Source organism: Drosophila eugracilis, unplaced genomic scaffold (genome assembly GCF_018153835.1).
Source record: "Drosophila eugracilis isolate 14026-0451.02 unplaced genomic scaffold, ASM1815383v1 contig_401, whole genome shotgun sequence".
NCBI lineage: Eukaryota > Metazoa > Arthropoda > Insecta > Diptera > Drosophilidae > Drosophila > Drosophila eugracilis.
Window position 1 is genome coordinate 1 of NW_024573263.1, and position 15,367 is coordinate 15,367.

Below are 15,367 nucleotides of genomic sequence, written 5' to 3' on the forward strand. Positions count from 1 at the left end.
TTGGTGTTCCTTTTTGAGGGTTGTGCATATCCTGAGTTCGCCGCTGCTAGAAAGTTGCTCATCCAAAGATCGTGCCCTTCAATGCTAATAACTTTATTAAAATATATAATAGGATTTTCGTTGGCTGTCTTGCATCTTGTGCTGGGGCTTCGATTTGAACCACTTCGTTGTGTCATAGTCTTTTAGCCAAATAGATTTGATCCTTGACGCTTGTTCGTATTTGGTACTCGAGCAGCTGGCTCCTGGGCGGTTGTAGGGACATCGAAGAGTGGCCACCTGGAAAGGATTGGTACACAATTAATAACCTTATCGTGACCTAACTTACGGAAAATATTGACTTTTGCAGTTTCAGCTGCCCGCGGTAAATCATTCCTCTGAGAATAAAGTGCTATAAATCAACACAATAATGTGGGCCAAAGAGATTGGTAAACACAAGCCAGACGAATAAAGGCCCTCGGTGGTCCCAACAGGCAGCTGAGCTTCCGCCGCCCGCGCGTCCAGCACATTAAGCCCTTGAACAGCCTCGTCCAGACTTTCGATGAGAGTCAGAGGTTTAAGCACCTCATTTACCTCGTAAATAGAGTTATCTTCGCGTTCGACCAGAGGGCTACAGATCCGTCTTTGTTTTGTCCACCGAACCATCCTTGTTCTCATGAACTTTTATCTCTGTCTATGCTGGACAATCGATTCTGGGGATGTTGCCGAGGGTGCGTTATTTTCATAAAAGAATTATATTAGAAGGTTATATTCTTTTTAAACTCAAATTATTACTTACTCTCTAAAAACAATTCGAGATCGCAGTTCATCTTCGGGTTTGTGTTAAGTGAACACAAACCGAACCTTTTCTCTCTCTTAATAGTATATATATACATGAGCCACAACCCTCATTCCCGAGGTGTTGTTACAACACAACAAAATCGAAATAACTTTCATACCCTTTTTGTAAGTCAAAGTTTAGCTGCACCTCTCCTGTTTCCTGATCAAGAAGAAACGGAGCTTGGGTATTTTCCAGTCCTTCGAAAGTGTCTCGACGAATTTCCCCACTTGGTACATCCACCTTCCATTAACCCCCTCATCAGCATCCGGAGCCTCGGCACGCATGAATTTCAAGCCGAAATCCGCATTATCGTTATTCCGCCAAAGATTTTTCGGAACGGAATCGAGGGAGGATTATCATCGGATATCCAGTACCGTATATTGACCTTCACCACAGTTATCTGGCTTCGCGGGGCTTCAGCTTGATCCTCCTGAGTAGTGTCATAGTTTTCATAAGAAGCCATCTTCATCCTCTTGTCCATATTCACTCTCAGGCGATCTCAAGCCGTCGGAATGCTTGAAGCGGTTTATAGTTCTATCTTCTGATTATGCAGATATCCTCCCAGCCAGTTAATCTCGATACCCATACGACGACGTTTTTTCACCGCCAGATAAAAAAGAATCATTGCCACAGTTTTCTGTGGCACGCACATATGAGGGTGCAGTTAGCGCCACCTCGCGATCCAGTTCGCGATCAACAGTTAATATGTGAGTTTGTGATCCAGGCGAAAGTATCCCCGCTTCATTTCCATTTACTATAAAGTAGCACACTTGACTGGGCGCCTCATTGGTCTCAATTCCAATTGATCCTGTCTATGGTGTCGGGTAGTTTTATTTAATCCTTTCAGATCCAGGATCTGCGTGTTCCGTAAAAGTTCAACGATATTTCGTTGACAACAAATTAGTTCGTAATCGTTTATACATTTCTCGCACAGAAAAAATTTAAGATCCAAGTCGGAACTTAATGAGGGCAAAGCCCTGATCGTAGGCTTCTATGTGGATCTGTACGGAATGGGCAAATCATATTGGTTTCATATTGAAGTTAAATCCATTACCTCATGAATCTTTTTGCTTCTCCGGTTCAGTGGCTCCCAGAAAGAGCTTCCCTGTATTGGCATTCACTGAACATCTGTAACTGCCCAAAGATCGGGTTTAAGCCGATATTTAACCAGTGCATTTCCGTCCCATTCTGCATCACTGGCATGTAAGCCTGAGTATCAGTGTGCCCAAAGTAGCGCTCTCCGAATCCGAACTGTTGTGTTATGAAGTGGCCTTTTCAAAAACTGAGCATGATCATTAAAACCGATACGCAAATGTCCAGAGTGCTGTGTATGGCACATTTGCCGGTTGACACCAAATCCTCGTGTGGTTATAGTAAGGCGCTATAGTTTCCAAACCCACAGGAAGACTCGTTTGACAATGATCTGGGCATTCCAAGAGTCCACCCCTGACTCCAGGTTCCTCAAACATGCCCAAATTAAAGTAATATTTTTATATATAGGAAGGATCTAATAGCATTAAAACTATACCATCCTTATTCCCCTGCGTGATGGATGGCAAAGTCCAGTCTTCCATTTGGCCAGTGCTGATCATCTTGAACTTCACCACTATGCCAGCCACTGCTCTGGCAGCTCATGATGCTCTGTAATTAAGACAAACTGTTGGAAGAGGCACCTCTGGAGGATTGTCGCTTCCTCCAATAAAGTGGAAATGTTAAAGGGATTTGGTAGTAATGTAAAAACATTCATACAAAGAAGAAGTGATATAGCTTACAAGACTCGCTTTAAAAGGCATTCCGACTTTCCCCCCGCCAGAAACCAACCGATACTTACAGCTATCCCAGGCTTCCCTTCCTAGGTTATACGAATCTTCGTTTCCATCTAGACGATCAGCCACCGTTAGCACCCAGTGTCCGCATCTATGGTGAATTTTCCCCAAGGAACATAAAACGCGGGTCCATCACTGGAAGGTAATCTCCCCAAAACCCCAGAGTCTGCATCACCGGCGGCTGCAGCGGGTTACCTAGTTCCTGGAGCCGTTTTCACTCAATCGCATAGTTCTGCCGCCACCAACAAAATAAGGATTGTCATCGCTTTCGTCCAGCACCGTTATATAGGCACAGCCTCATCCACTCGTGAGGGATCTAGCTGGTACCCGGTGAACTGGCCTACACAAAATTTCTAGCCACTGATGCTCTTCGTGATCACCTTATACTGGCCACACTCTCCCTCCTCTTTGTGAGTCCAGATGTATTAGTGATCGATAGCTCACCCCCTAGAGCATAAGTTATCCCTGTTCATCTGTGTCCACAGTCAGCACATTTACAATCATTGCCCCATTGATGCTGTTTTCCGTGATTGATTGTCGATAGAAGGGGCAGACGGAATTTTGGATTATTTGCATTCTCATCCTGCTCTTGAATGGTCAGGAATCCTACACAAACGATGTGTTTAAGTATATTTTTGTTAAGAGGTGCATAAGGGGTAAAGATGAACCTTCTGCTATCTGCTCTGCTCCCTTGGCAGTGGCCGCCAGACCTTGAGCAGTGATGGCTGGCTGCATATGTTTGGCCCCACTCCTCCCTTTTCGTGATCCGAAAGCAGTTTGACACCTTGAGGGTCCCTTCGATGGGATCCACTCTGCAAGAGGCTCCCAAAAAGTCATACTACTACTTTCAACCAGCCCTCCTCGCGGCTCTGCAGTGCTCTGCGTTTATTTTGCAAGCGCGCAGAATGGCCCTTGTCACTAAGTCCGTTGCCTGTCGGATCCAAACTAGTGTTCCCACAGGTGTTCTCTACTCATCTTTGCCAGGCATTTCAGTTAGTGCTGGAGGCTTGTTATTCACATCCTGAATGCTCATGTCTACTGTGTTATGGTCATTAGTTGAGCTCTAAGCCTCCATCAAGAGCAATCTTGATATAAATGAAATAAGATGAAAGAAGAGATTTGGTGAATTTTCCCAAAGAACTTACCACTTTCTGATGTAAGGTGTACAGGATTCTCCTACCGCCCTAAGATCGGGTCTAATTGGCACCCTTCGTGTCACCGAACACCTGTTTCCGAATTCAATGATAAACTTGCCTGGCACCAGCTTGTATGCGATAGACCACCACATTGTCAGGGCGAGGATCCATCTCGATCTGTGGTCGTGACCTGCACCGGACTACCGGCCCGACAGACCTCAGGAACCGTTTTCGCATAGAAACTACGTGTTGGAATATCGGTGCATTGTCATTCACATCCTGCAATTAGAACAGGAACAACTGTGGAGAGCATAGAATGCTGAATCCCGAGCTCGGACAAGCAAATCACCTCCCGAATACCTGGTAGACCCTCCTGCATGAGCATCACCCCGGCGACTACTCTGATCCACTAGCTCCTCGAAATCAGAGCGGTGTAACGGACGCATCAGGCCACTTTGCAGGATCTATGAAAGTCGACTGATACGGATGCCCCCTGACAATCTCATAGGTCACCTGGCTGCCTCAGTGCCAGCGAGATCAGCATCTCGGGCCTCCAGCTGCAATGGCGGCTCGAACTCAGCTGGTTCTCCAGCAACTTGGTCTCGTATTGTCGCTGCAAAAGGGTGCATTATCATTCACATCCAGAGATCCTGATTGTTTGTGCAGACCCTGTTGCCCTCCCAGCGTTGTCGACGGCCTCCGAGGTAGTGTCGGAACATTCTCACGGATCAAATGCGCCTGCCGCTGTCCACCCGCCTCATTTACAGGGCTTGCAATGGGGCCGATTAAGTCTAGGATAAATTAAAAGAAAGTAGTTAGTAGTTAAAGACAATGGATCTTTGGTAAGCTTTTTACAAGTGAGCAATGCCTCCCCTGAGACTTGGTGGCATAACGTCTCTTACAGTTCCACAATCTCCTGAGTCCACGGTCCCACCGCCTGTACATGTATAACTCGTGTCCTGTTCACTGTTCTCCCGCAACACACTCGCATTGTAAATCGTTTGACTAAACTCTGGGAAGTTGTCATTTTGATCTCTACAAACATCCCGACATGTGCAGAAACTAGAAGATAAAGAACAAATATTTGTCAATTTAACCAGTAAAATAAAACCCGCACCTCCATCGACTGGGTTCGTCGTCTCCTCTGGCGAATATTGTGAAAGTTGACCTCGGGGAATTGTCTTCAAAGTCGAGACTCCCTTGTGCTCTTCACCCGCAGCATAAAGTCTGGCCTCATTACAACAGCCAGCTCAGGCTACGATTTCAAAAGATCGTTGCGATCCAGACAAACGGAAATGCTATTAGCCCCCGTCGTGATCAAATACCACATTTTGTATCTCTCGTCGATGAAGTTGGTGGGGGGGCATTTGAAAGCTTGGGCATCTCGTTAACTCACACCGATAAACTGCTTCTCCAAAAGTGGGTATTTCATCATTGACATCACTTACTATAACCGTAACTCAGTACGAATTGTGGGTGCCATTTGAAAAGGCTGATTTGACGACCTGCAATGGAAATTGCAGGATACTGCAGTCCATCGACCTGATCACTCTGTCCTCGGTGTCCAGCTTAGTTAGTGTGTGAACCATTCTGTGTGGGGATTAATGAAAAGATCGTTTTGCCTCCAGAGCAGGGGGCTATAGGATTGATTGATTCAATGATCCTCCGCCCATGGCTCGGACTCGGTGAACTTTGTGCCCACAGGCATCCCTCTGCAACGCTGTGCCACCCCAGCCCGCACTCCACGAACTCCCTGGGGTGGGTAAATCTTCGAGATCCTTTCTTACCAAGACGGTAGCAGTCCTGTATACCCTGGCCCTTCCGGTTTCGATCGATGTCGAGGACTCTCAGGATACAGACTTTCTCTTTCGTAATCCAACTCCTTTTGGTAAATCTTAAGCTTCTTTCCTGATGGGTGGCGATGGAGAAACACATCATTATCTCCGCTCAGCTCTTTGGGTGTAGTAAAACTCGCTCCATGTTCAGGGGTACCTCTCATCCGCATCTGCAGCCTCGCGAGTGGTCACTCACACTCCCGAGTACACTTCCGCCTTCCGTATTTCAATGGCGTTTTGATAGGGCAAAAAGTGGGAGCATTGTCGTTAATGTCCCTCGACCGAGAGGAAAACCTGGCGTCACATAGCTGTGATCCGTATAGTGACTTTTTCCGGTAAGGGTTAGCACTCAATTATGGCATATAGCCTCGTCTTTGTGTTTCATGATTCTTGCTTCCCACAATAAAAAACCTTGGCCCTATGTCCACTTCAGTGTCTCAATCCGAATTATCTTACCATCGTGAGCTTTTCTTCAAAAGTCTGTGATCGTTGTCCGATCGAAGCCTTTAGGGTGTATATCGTTCCTTGGGAAAAAAAGGAAACTCTTTTTGCATGTTCTTATAAAGTACATAATCTTATATCTTTATTATCGATTAAAAGAGTAGTGTTTTATTTTGTAGGAAATCAATTGTATTTCGTTACTGTTAAAACCCATGAAATCATGAAAATGCAAAAACTTAAAAACTGATTACAGCAAACAATTTTTAAGTACGTGACGCATTACCATATAATATTAGATCGTTTAATTCTGCTCTCATTTTGCAGCTTATTATTAAGAGTTAAAGTTATAAATTTAAAACATGACAATAGTACGACTTTTCGTATATCGATGTTTATTTTGTCTGTGATATTTGACCCGTTCGTGATTGAACAAATATCTGAGAGATTGTAATTAAAAAAATTCTAGTTAATATTTTTTTTTAGGCATTTTGGTCTATAAGTTTCATTATGAATTTCTCGTTAGATTTGAAGCTATGAGCTGTATAGCATGTTGATTAGCCTGTAAAAGAAACCCCTACTTGACCTCACCTTTCCTCTTCGTTGGCACTCCTGCAAACGCACTTCCGACGTCCGTCGATAGCGCGAAACGCGGTCACTTGAGGCAACCAAGCTGATTAGTGTGAGTTTATGACTTGATGTAGATGGAGCTTATATATTTGTGTATACTCGATGCCGTAGTCCTTTTGGGCGCACCTCTTGTAGTCACTCGACTGCGCATCGTGGTTGTAGTTCGTTGTGATGGGTTGTGAGTGGGAGAACATTGGGGTAAGAAGTTACGGTAGCCACCACGACAGGTAAAAGTCTTGAGTTATGACACCCAGAAAATAAGTAAGAGTGGTTACGAAAGAAGCTAGTGAAGTGATAACCTTAATTTTCCCATACACATGTTACGTGTACGTTTTAAGGAGCTGATCTGTGACCCGCCGGCAGTTTCGCTCGATAACTTAAAGTGGGAATCTACCAGAGAGAAGTTCTGTGCCCGTTCCCTGCCATTGCTACATAGCTCAAAAAAAAAAAATAACAAAATGAGAATTCACTAGGGTTATCGTGCATTAAGAAATCTGAATGGAACTGGACCTCGCAGAGACTGCGTGTTAACAGGTGTTCTTTATATAGAGGTATATATCTTCTTCTGCCTCTGCGTGAGAATTGGCCAGCAGATTTTTGCGAAAAAGTTAGCGTTTCGAATAATTAAGCGTCAGTTCTTTATTGGCTCTTTACTTTCACTTGACTTAAATGTTGGCCTTCCAGCGCCAGCCTGGAATCTACAAAGAAATTTTAAGGGTTTTGCTGCTGCTTTGGTTTTTAGTTGTTATTTTGTATGAGGTTTAACGACCGAACGTTTTCAAACTGCCCAAGGGAGTAACTTCCTACTGGTTTTTTATCCATGTGCCAGATTTGTCTCATTGCAAATTTCTAACAAATTCAGGATAAGTTCGCTCATGGAGTGAAAATTGGAGTTGAAACATCTTGGGAATATTATATATACATACAGAAACCAGAGAAGATAAGATAATGAGAATAGTACATATACCTCATCGAGAAAATTTAATGATGTTGCTACATTTTGAGAAAATCCCTCTTCACCGGTTATTTATCTTTTCACCGATGATGTGTGTGTGAAAAATATATCTTCATATGTAGAGCGATGACTGTCTTGTCACCGGAGATGCAGTGTGGCAGTTGTAAAGTAGATATGCATTATTAATGCCATTGTTTATGGACCAACTGGTAGGCCCATTTGCAACCGGAGCAGGGGGATCCGAGAGACGGTTAAGTGTGGTTCATTGATTTCGTAATTGCTGGCGATTTTCTTAATGTATTGCGCCATCGTGGGCCTCTGCCGACGGTATCGATTTGTGTCTCTCTCTCTCTCTCTCTCTGACTGTCGGATGCTTCATTACCGTGCAGGTTGCATCAACCTCTTTATCGCGGGAAAATCAAGTAGCAAGGTCGTTGAGCATAGAGAGTCGCCTAAGCTGACGATCACGTGTTAAGATTAAAGTAATCGCCGCCAATCCGCGCCTGATTTCGCTTTCAACACGAGCCGCGTAATGCAACATTTTCAGTGTTACAACTGCCAACTACTATCGGTATCCGCAGCATCTTCTGCCTTTTTACATGACTGATCTTTCTCTACATCTCTGGCCGGATAATTATCCATATCCGTGGCCAGCACGCTGCAATGACGGCAATTGCTTGTTTGGCTTCAGTTGACGATTCAGGGATGGGGGATGCTCTGGTTGGCCAGGCTTCATGCTGTGGTTCTGGCCCAACTGAATTGGGGTTAATAATGCTGATGTCGATGATTTTGGGTGTGGGGGAGATGCGTTGTTACCCATCGGAATGGAGAGAGAATGAGATGTGTAAATTTTGGCATATTTTGGTTGTTTATGTTTTTTCCTCTAGCAGATATTGTTTATGTGTGTTTCATAATCGAATCAAACATAGACATTTAGTTGGAAATGTGATTATCATCATACGCCATGTATAGCCATAAATATTTGAATTGAATTGATTAGTCCTTTGAAGAATGTCTTTATTAAATTAATTATTCGAAGAAATTAGGAAGAGTTATAAAGTGAAAATATTCATCTACTGTTACAACCATACTCAAAGGAAATTGCGAATCTCAGCTAGGTCAACCACTACTCATTTTGTTCAATGTCTAGCGGCTATCACTTCCAAATACAATTATTCAAAATCACATTTAGCTTAATTAACTCCATTAGTGGCAGACGCACCTCCACCCAGCACCCCCTTTTCTTGCTGCACAATTTTCCACACAATAGCTAAAACCCACTGAATTATGCAAATTAATAGTTACGCCGTCTTCATAGATCGGCAAAATCAGTGAGGCTTCTGCCATTTCCCGGCTTCACGTGTAAGTGGAAAGTGGTCTTTAGAGTTGTCACTGAAAAGCGCCAAACAAAAACACTTGGCCCAGCCACCATGACGAGACGCCATGCCTTTCCACAAGTTCAGATTTGCTATATGTTATTCAGACCAGAATCCACACATGGTGGATCTCAATGTGCGAATTCGAAGGAACTTATTCGGTGCCACTGGTTGCTGGGTTCACGCTTTGGCCAAGTTCTGACCCCGTCCGAGGGGGCCAAAAAAGTCAGAAACTCAAGAAGAGCAGAAACAATGCTTAGGCGGTATCCACGGCCACCGTCGCCAATCTTGTGGCTTTGGGCAAACCGCAAACAAACCTGGTGGCTCCAAGGTAATAGCCGTCGAAATGGAAATCAAATAAACAATTTTGATTTGTTCGGCCGCTGTGACAAGTCTCCAATCTCTTCTTTCTCCGCCCCAGTTGTGCCCACTAATCACGGCTACGGACTTTCTGCCAGTAGGCTTACCAATTATATTAAATATGTTAAGTCATTACAGCAGTCATCAGTCACATATGAATGACTGCACAAAATATTTCAGTTTTACGTTTGAAATTAAAAAAATCATATGGTGAAAAATAAATTCTGGAGACTACATAACAAAACTTCTATCAGATCTGATCGCTTCAATCATTAATAACCACAACATGCGTATTGCTGCAGATTGAGATCGTGTTGCATCCAATGTTGCCCAGTTTCCGCCATGCCACTGCGAAAACAATCGGTCCCTCTGGCGTTCCGAGTATACCCAATTTGAACACCCCCTCCCGTGTTAGGGCCCTTTTGTCATGCCCATCGATTCGATATGTGCGCGCACTCCGATAGTCGTTAACGCCAGCCAACACCTGTTTTGTTGGCTGGCAAACGTGGCGTAGAGCCCGTTGAGGGTTAGAGAGTCTCGCTTGGTGGTGGCTTGGTTTTTTGACTCATAGCTCGGGTTCGTTGGACGCCCGCATTGTCTTCACTTTTCAAGCCAAGCTCTGAATCTGGGTTTAGATGTTTGCTTGTAGCTCAGCCAGGTGTCGTGAAAGACTTGTCCGTTACACTCAGTTCTTTTCTATTTAAGTTTTGCACACTTTTCTATTTGAATCTGTTTGCAAGTATTTTCACATTTCTGCAATTAAAACAATTTATTTGACAAGCTTGTCTTGAAGAGTAGATAAAAGTCCTTGACGAGCTCTTTGACCTTTGTATTAAGGTAGTACTAAAGAAGCAAAGTTGGTCAACCCTTCGGTTGAACCTTCAGGCTTCCACATGCATGATTAAATAACAAGGCGCGAATTAACCAAGCTGCGTTATGCCAATATCTAAGAGATATTTAAATATTATTTGAAAGTAGTTCAGAGATTCTATTCTCATGGAGAAATAATATTCTGTTTTCCCAAGCCATACCACCTTTCGTTAATCTTGTATTCAAGGAAACCTAACTATTCTTAACCAGAGCCAGACACATGCCAGGGAACCGGTTTGCACCTCACCCCCCCATATGGTGGCCCTAAAGTTCAAGTATCCTTTTTTTTGTTATCCTTGTCAACGATTATTATTTGAAGCCAACCAACACTTGCGGTGTCACACTGAGTGTCTCTAACAACTACCAACGATTGTACTTCGTGGGTTGACAATATTTTTTGTGTGCGTTTTGACGTCACTGGTAATTAGTATAAGTCAAGAACCCCGCAATATACACGATGAAACCGCATAAAAATAAACGTCGCACGCTTCGAAATTGGGCAATGCAATTGAACGAATTGAGTTTAGCATTTGAAAGGCCTCGAAACTTAGATGGTGACAGATCACTTAATGACACTTTTGCCGCCGACAACGGAACGTGCCGTAGAACACGAAGTCTTTCAATCCAATCTCTTGGCTGAATGAATAAATCGCGAGCATTACGCTTTTTTTGCACCTTCGAAACCAGAAAACGGTTAAGCGGTTTCACGAAAACGCGCGAATTTTTTTGAACGAAGGGTCACAACAGCCGCTCGACGACTGACGTTGAATTTGAAAAACAAGCTAACGAGATCTGGAGCTCTGCTGGAATTCGAGCTGTCGTCGAAGCCATGACAACCTTGTTCTTTGGGAGAGAAAGATAGCCGGGTTGAAATATAAAGAGAGAACACACCGCAGGCACGCGAGTAATTAAATAACCGTAAATTCCACCGGCTAAGTGGTTATGGCGAGCTTTGTTTGCTTTCATAATTTGCAAGCTTGTTATTGGACGGGCCTTTGAACACATGTTCACTGCAAGACTGGAAAAAGCTTTGGCAACACGGTGGTCACGAGACCGAAATGCGCGGCTTATGCAATTAGTTAAGTCAATGGCTGAAACAAAAACGCGCAAATTTTTTGTTTAATTTTCTTTGTAATTATCTAGAAAGGTGTGGCCACATTTTTTATGGATTGTAAAGCTCACAATATAGCTAAGATTCGACCCAAATATGAAAATAAACTGAATGACATTTTTATTTCAATCAAGTATTGACAAATATTAGAAAAATTTTTAACGTACTTCTAGAAAAGTTCATGGGTCGGAATTATTCGAAAAGGCAAAGCGCCAGCGAGTTAACGCGTGGAAGGTAAATTCATATGGTAACTCGTTCCTCCTTTAAGAAGAAGTCGAGCAAAAAGTCGCTCGCCTTGCACTTCCGCTGGTCTGGAGCTGTGTGCTGAGCAAAGAACATAATGCCGGTTCCAGAAATTCGGGAACCAATGCGACTACCACACCTTTTGGAGCTGTAAGTGGGACAAGTTGATGGTTAGGCGACTGAAGCTTCACCGAGGCACTTCACTATGATCTTGTGCTCCAGCAGCTGGTGGCGGTGTGCGCCTGCGCCGAAAGCATATTCACAAAGTGGGGTGCCTTAAAAGCATAGATACGTTCTCTCCTACTAACCTAGGATCCAATTGTCCAGATACTTTTCCAGCCAACATCGATCCTATTGACACCAGGAATGGTTTTCGCCAAAGACCGGTGATCTTTGCGCGTTTTCATCTCTATATCTGGTTCAGGCAATTACAATTGCGTTTGGGCAACAAGAACTTGAGCGTACCAAGCTGAGGCTACCGCAAGGGACGGCTGTATCGAGGCCATGGTGGTGAGATCCCCTGACAGAACAATTTCATCTTAAGAAAAGAAATCTATTCACAGTCCCCAGCTGACAACGTGAATGTCTCGAAACAATAAGTTTTCGTAAGTCCAACATTGGTGATAAGGGATGCGAGGTGGTCTGCAATACAGCCAAGTACCTGAATTGTTTGGAGGTCTTCGATAACTGGAGTGCGGACTTACGTCTAAGGGAGCAGAGCATGTGGTCAATTTGTTTGGTGGTCGGTGGATTATTAATAATCCTAACCATTTCTTGAGCCATGAGTAAAAACCGTTTCCTTTCTCAGATGCAAAAGATCTCTCGTTTCACGGAGGGTTGAGAAGTCACTGCCACTGGAGGTGGGGAGGGAACACGATTGGGCGGACTTCGAACGGTACTGCTGGTGAGACAATCTGGCAGGTAGGGAGACGACGCATCCGATGGATGACCGAGGTCCCAGAAAGAGGATGCCTGATACAAAGAGGTAATAAATGTTAAGATTAATGATACCCGTAATACCATTTAAATACCCACAGAAATCGACATGGATGGCTGCGATTGACAACATATAGGAGCCAATCTTGATTCTCGACTGTTGTTCGAGCGAATACAGCGATTGCGGGAGTTTAGTAAAAGTGGAATAACGAGGGTGGCAGTAAGTTTCGCAGCGCAGCATCCGAGACCATTTGGTGGACCACCCGAGGGAGAAAGAGAGCCAGAGTACGGACTTAAGCTGTACAATCTAAGTCTGCAGATCACCTGTACAAGAAGGTAACGGGTTTCCCCCAACTGCTGGCCCACACTAAGGTTTTGGAGGAGCAGCTCTTTGAGAGGACGATGCAAGAAGGCTGAGAAGTTAAAACGAGAAGCTTAGCCACCAGCTTATGCGATCTGGACTCTAACCCCATCATCCATGAGAAGGTCATGGAGAGGGGATCCCACACGAACTTTCTCGGGAGTACGTAGGAACGGCATGAGGTTCGTCCAGAGGTGACCAAAGAGTGAGTTTATGAAATTATTTATTGATAGGGGAAGCTGATCAAATTTTCTTTTCAGGTCTCAGAGTTACCGCCAGTCGCAGCCTCAACCGGTTGGTGAATAGTGCGGGTGACAAGACCTGATGTCTCACCTCGCAGCGGAATAGTCACTTTGGTGGAAGGAGCAGCAGATAACAAAACTCCTCACGCATGCAGATTAAGATCCTTCAATTGGAGCAGCAGCTTAGGACTCTTGTGTGAGGTGCAAGAGGAGGAGGAAGAGGAACTGGAGCCGGAGCAGGGAGCATGAGCGCCTGGGGAACACGCACCGGAGTCAGAAGTACAAATCGAGGAGCAACAGTACTAAGCCAGCAACCAATGTCAATCCCAATGCAGCGCAAACAACTCCAAGTGCGCAAGGTGCGTAGCGAGATGAAGTATGTGGAAAATAATCCCAAGGAGGCTACCACAGAATCGGGAATCCAAATCGGATCATGAGTTTGCCAATGAGCGTGATGTCGTGCCCTTCCGGTACCTTTAATTTTAAAGCAAAAATACTAAACCTTGTTGCAGTTCAAGCTTAATCCTGCTGTCCAATTTGAGACGGACATTGGAGACAGTACGTACGATGGTTAATTCTGGCCAGCGTTACGAGTGTGAAGCAGAAATGGGATAGCCACAACTATGAACAGGCCAGCCAGTAAAACGGGGGCTATGAGAAAGGTTATTATGGGCTGGGAGACGGTTCCTACAGAAGACAGAAATCCTCCCACCTTGTCGAGGCTTTAGTTCAAAAACGCAGAGGCGGTTCGGGCGATGGGAGCGGCGCAGTTCGTCAGCGCTTTTGGAAAGAAAAGCGAACGGTGGAAATTCGGCAAGAAACCGCCAGAAGCCCCGGACCCGAGAGCAATCGTAAGGTTCCCATCAGCGATGCAAATGGAGTCCGCATATGTCCAGCTACGAAGAGCTCTCCTCCTCTACCGATGTTACGTTGGAAAACCCGACTACGAGGCGGATACCACAGACTCCACGTTACGAGGTAGCTCTAATTATTCTTCCATGCAGGTATTTGTACGGCGCAAACACTCTGAATCCTTTGTCGCTGGCTGAGGAGAGTCCGGCGATTGGGATGCGGCGGCGGTGGTGATGGGCGGAGGGGATAATGGCGACTCAGCGCTTTTATCCCGCGCGAAGTTTCACCTGTCCATGCAGCACACGAAGCAGCAGGAACAGAGCGTCTAGGTTTTATCTTTCAAAATCCCAGCAATCTTCGCAGTAAAAGCAGCGACACTCCCGCTGGATCTTTCAAAAACAGTGTCACCATATACCAGCCAACCTCATCTGATGGGATCCCATTAGAGCTAAATTTGCAGTTGTACTCCCGTGCACTCGGGTACAAAAGAAAACCCCATTGCACGTGTCCTGTTCCCTGCGAATTCAAACTGCGCCAAAATGTACAAAAATATATCCTAATCTTAATTACCATTAAAGGTTTGCCATTTGTGTGCTCACTAAGCGACCTCCGTACATATTTTAGGGGGTCGATCAAATTAAAATGTACTTTCGTTTAAGGGTACTTAAACCCATTTTTGCTTATAAAATACCTCGCCCTACCAGTGATTTCTTATTTTTTGTAGTTTCCCTTACGCGATTTTTTTATTTATTTTATTTCGTATATATGTATTTGTGGAATTATAAAATATGCGTCTGTTTAAGTTTGTGTTGAAATACTATTGAATAAGATTCAATTGGATCAAGTAATTTGAATGTAAAGTTACGTTGGGTCCGCTTGGTTATTTATTGCAGTAGGGAGCTGGCGAGCTTAACCGCCAAAGCCGTAGAGGGTGCGTCCCTGGCGCTTGAGAGCTGTAGACCACGTCCATGGCGGTCACGGTCTTACGCTTGGCGTGCCAGTGTAGGTGACAGTGTCACGGATAACGCTCTCAAGGAATACTCTAAGAAATCATTTATGAATAAACTAGTTTTCCTTTATTTTCTCACCTTAAAGCTTACCTTAAGCACACCGCGAGCTTCCTCGTAAATCAAGCCCGAGACACGCTTTCCACCCGCGACGGCCAAGCGGCTTGAATAGCGGCTTGGTGATACCCTGATGTTATCGAGCACTCCACGATGACGCTTGGCGCCCCCTTTCCCAATCCTTTTCCTCCCTTCCACGTCCAGTCATTTTTCAGTCGATTTGATTTGCTTTGTGAAATTGGCTAAGAAAGAGAGAAGACGCAATTAACTGTAAAGCGACGCCATGTTTGGTGGAAGTAAGGGGTAAGTAACAGG

The 15,367-nt window shown here is 44.6% G+C and overlaps 3 pseudogenes; 1 reads left to right on the forward strand and 2 right to left on the reverse strand.

Moving 5' to 3' along the window:
- Positions 1 to 96: 96 nt before the first annotated feature.
- On the reverse strand, positions 97 to 6,876 carry LOC121530215 (annotated as a pseudogene).
- A 5,225-nt stretch (positions 6,877 to 12,101) lies between these two features.
- LOC121530210 lies at positions 12,102 to 14,317 on the forward strand (annotated as a pseudogene).
- Positions 14,318 to 14,897: 580 nt separating this feature from the next.
- LOC121530213 lies at positions 14,898 to 15,260 on the reverse strand (annotated as a pseudogene).
- Positions 15,261 to 15,367: the final 107 nt, after the last annotated feature.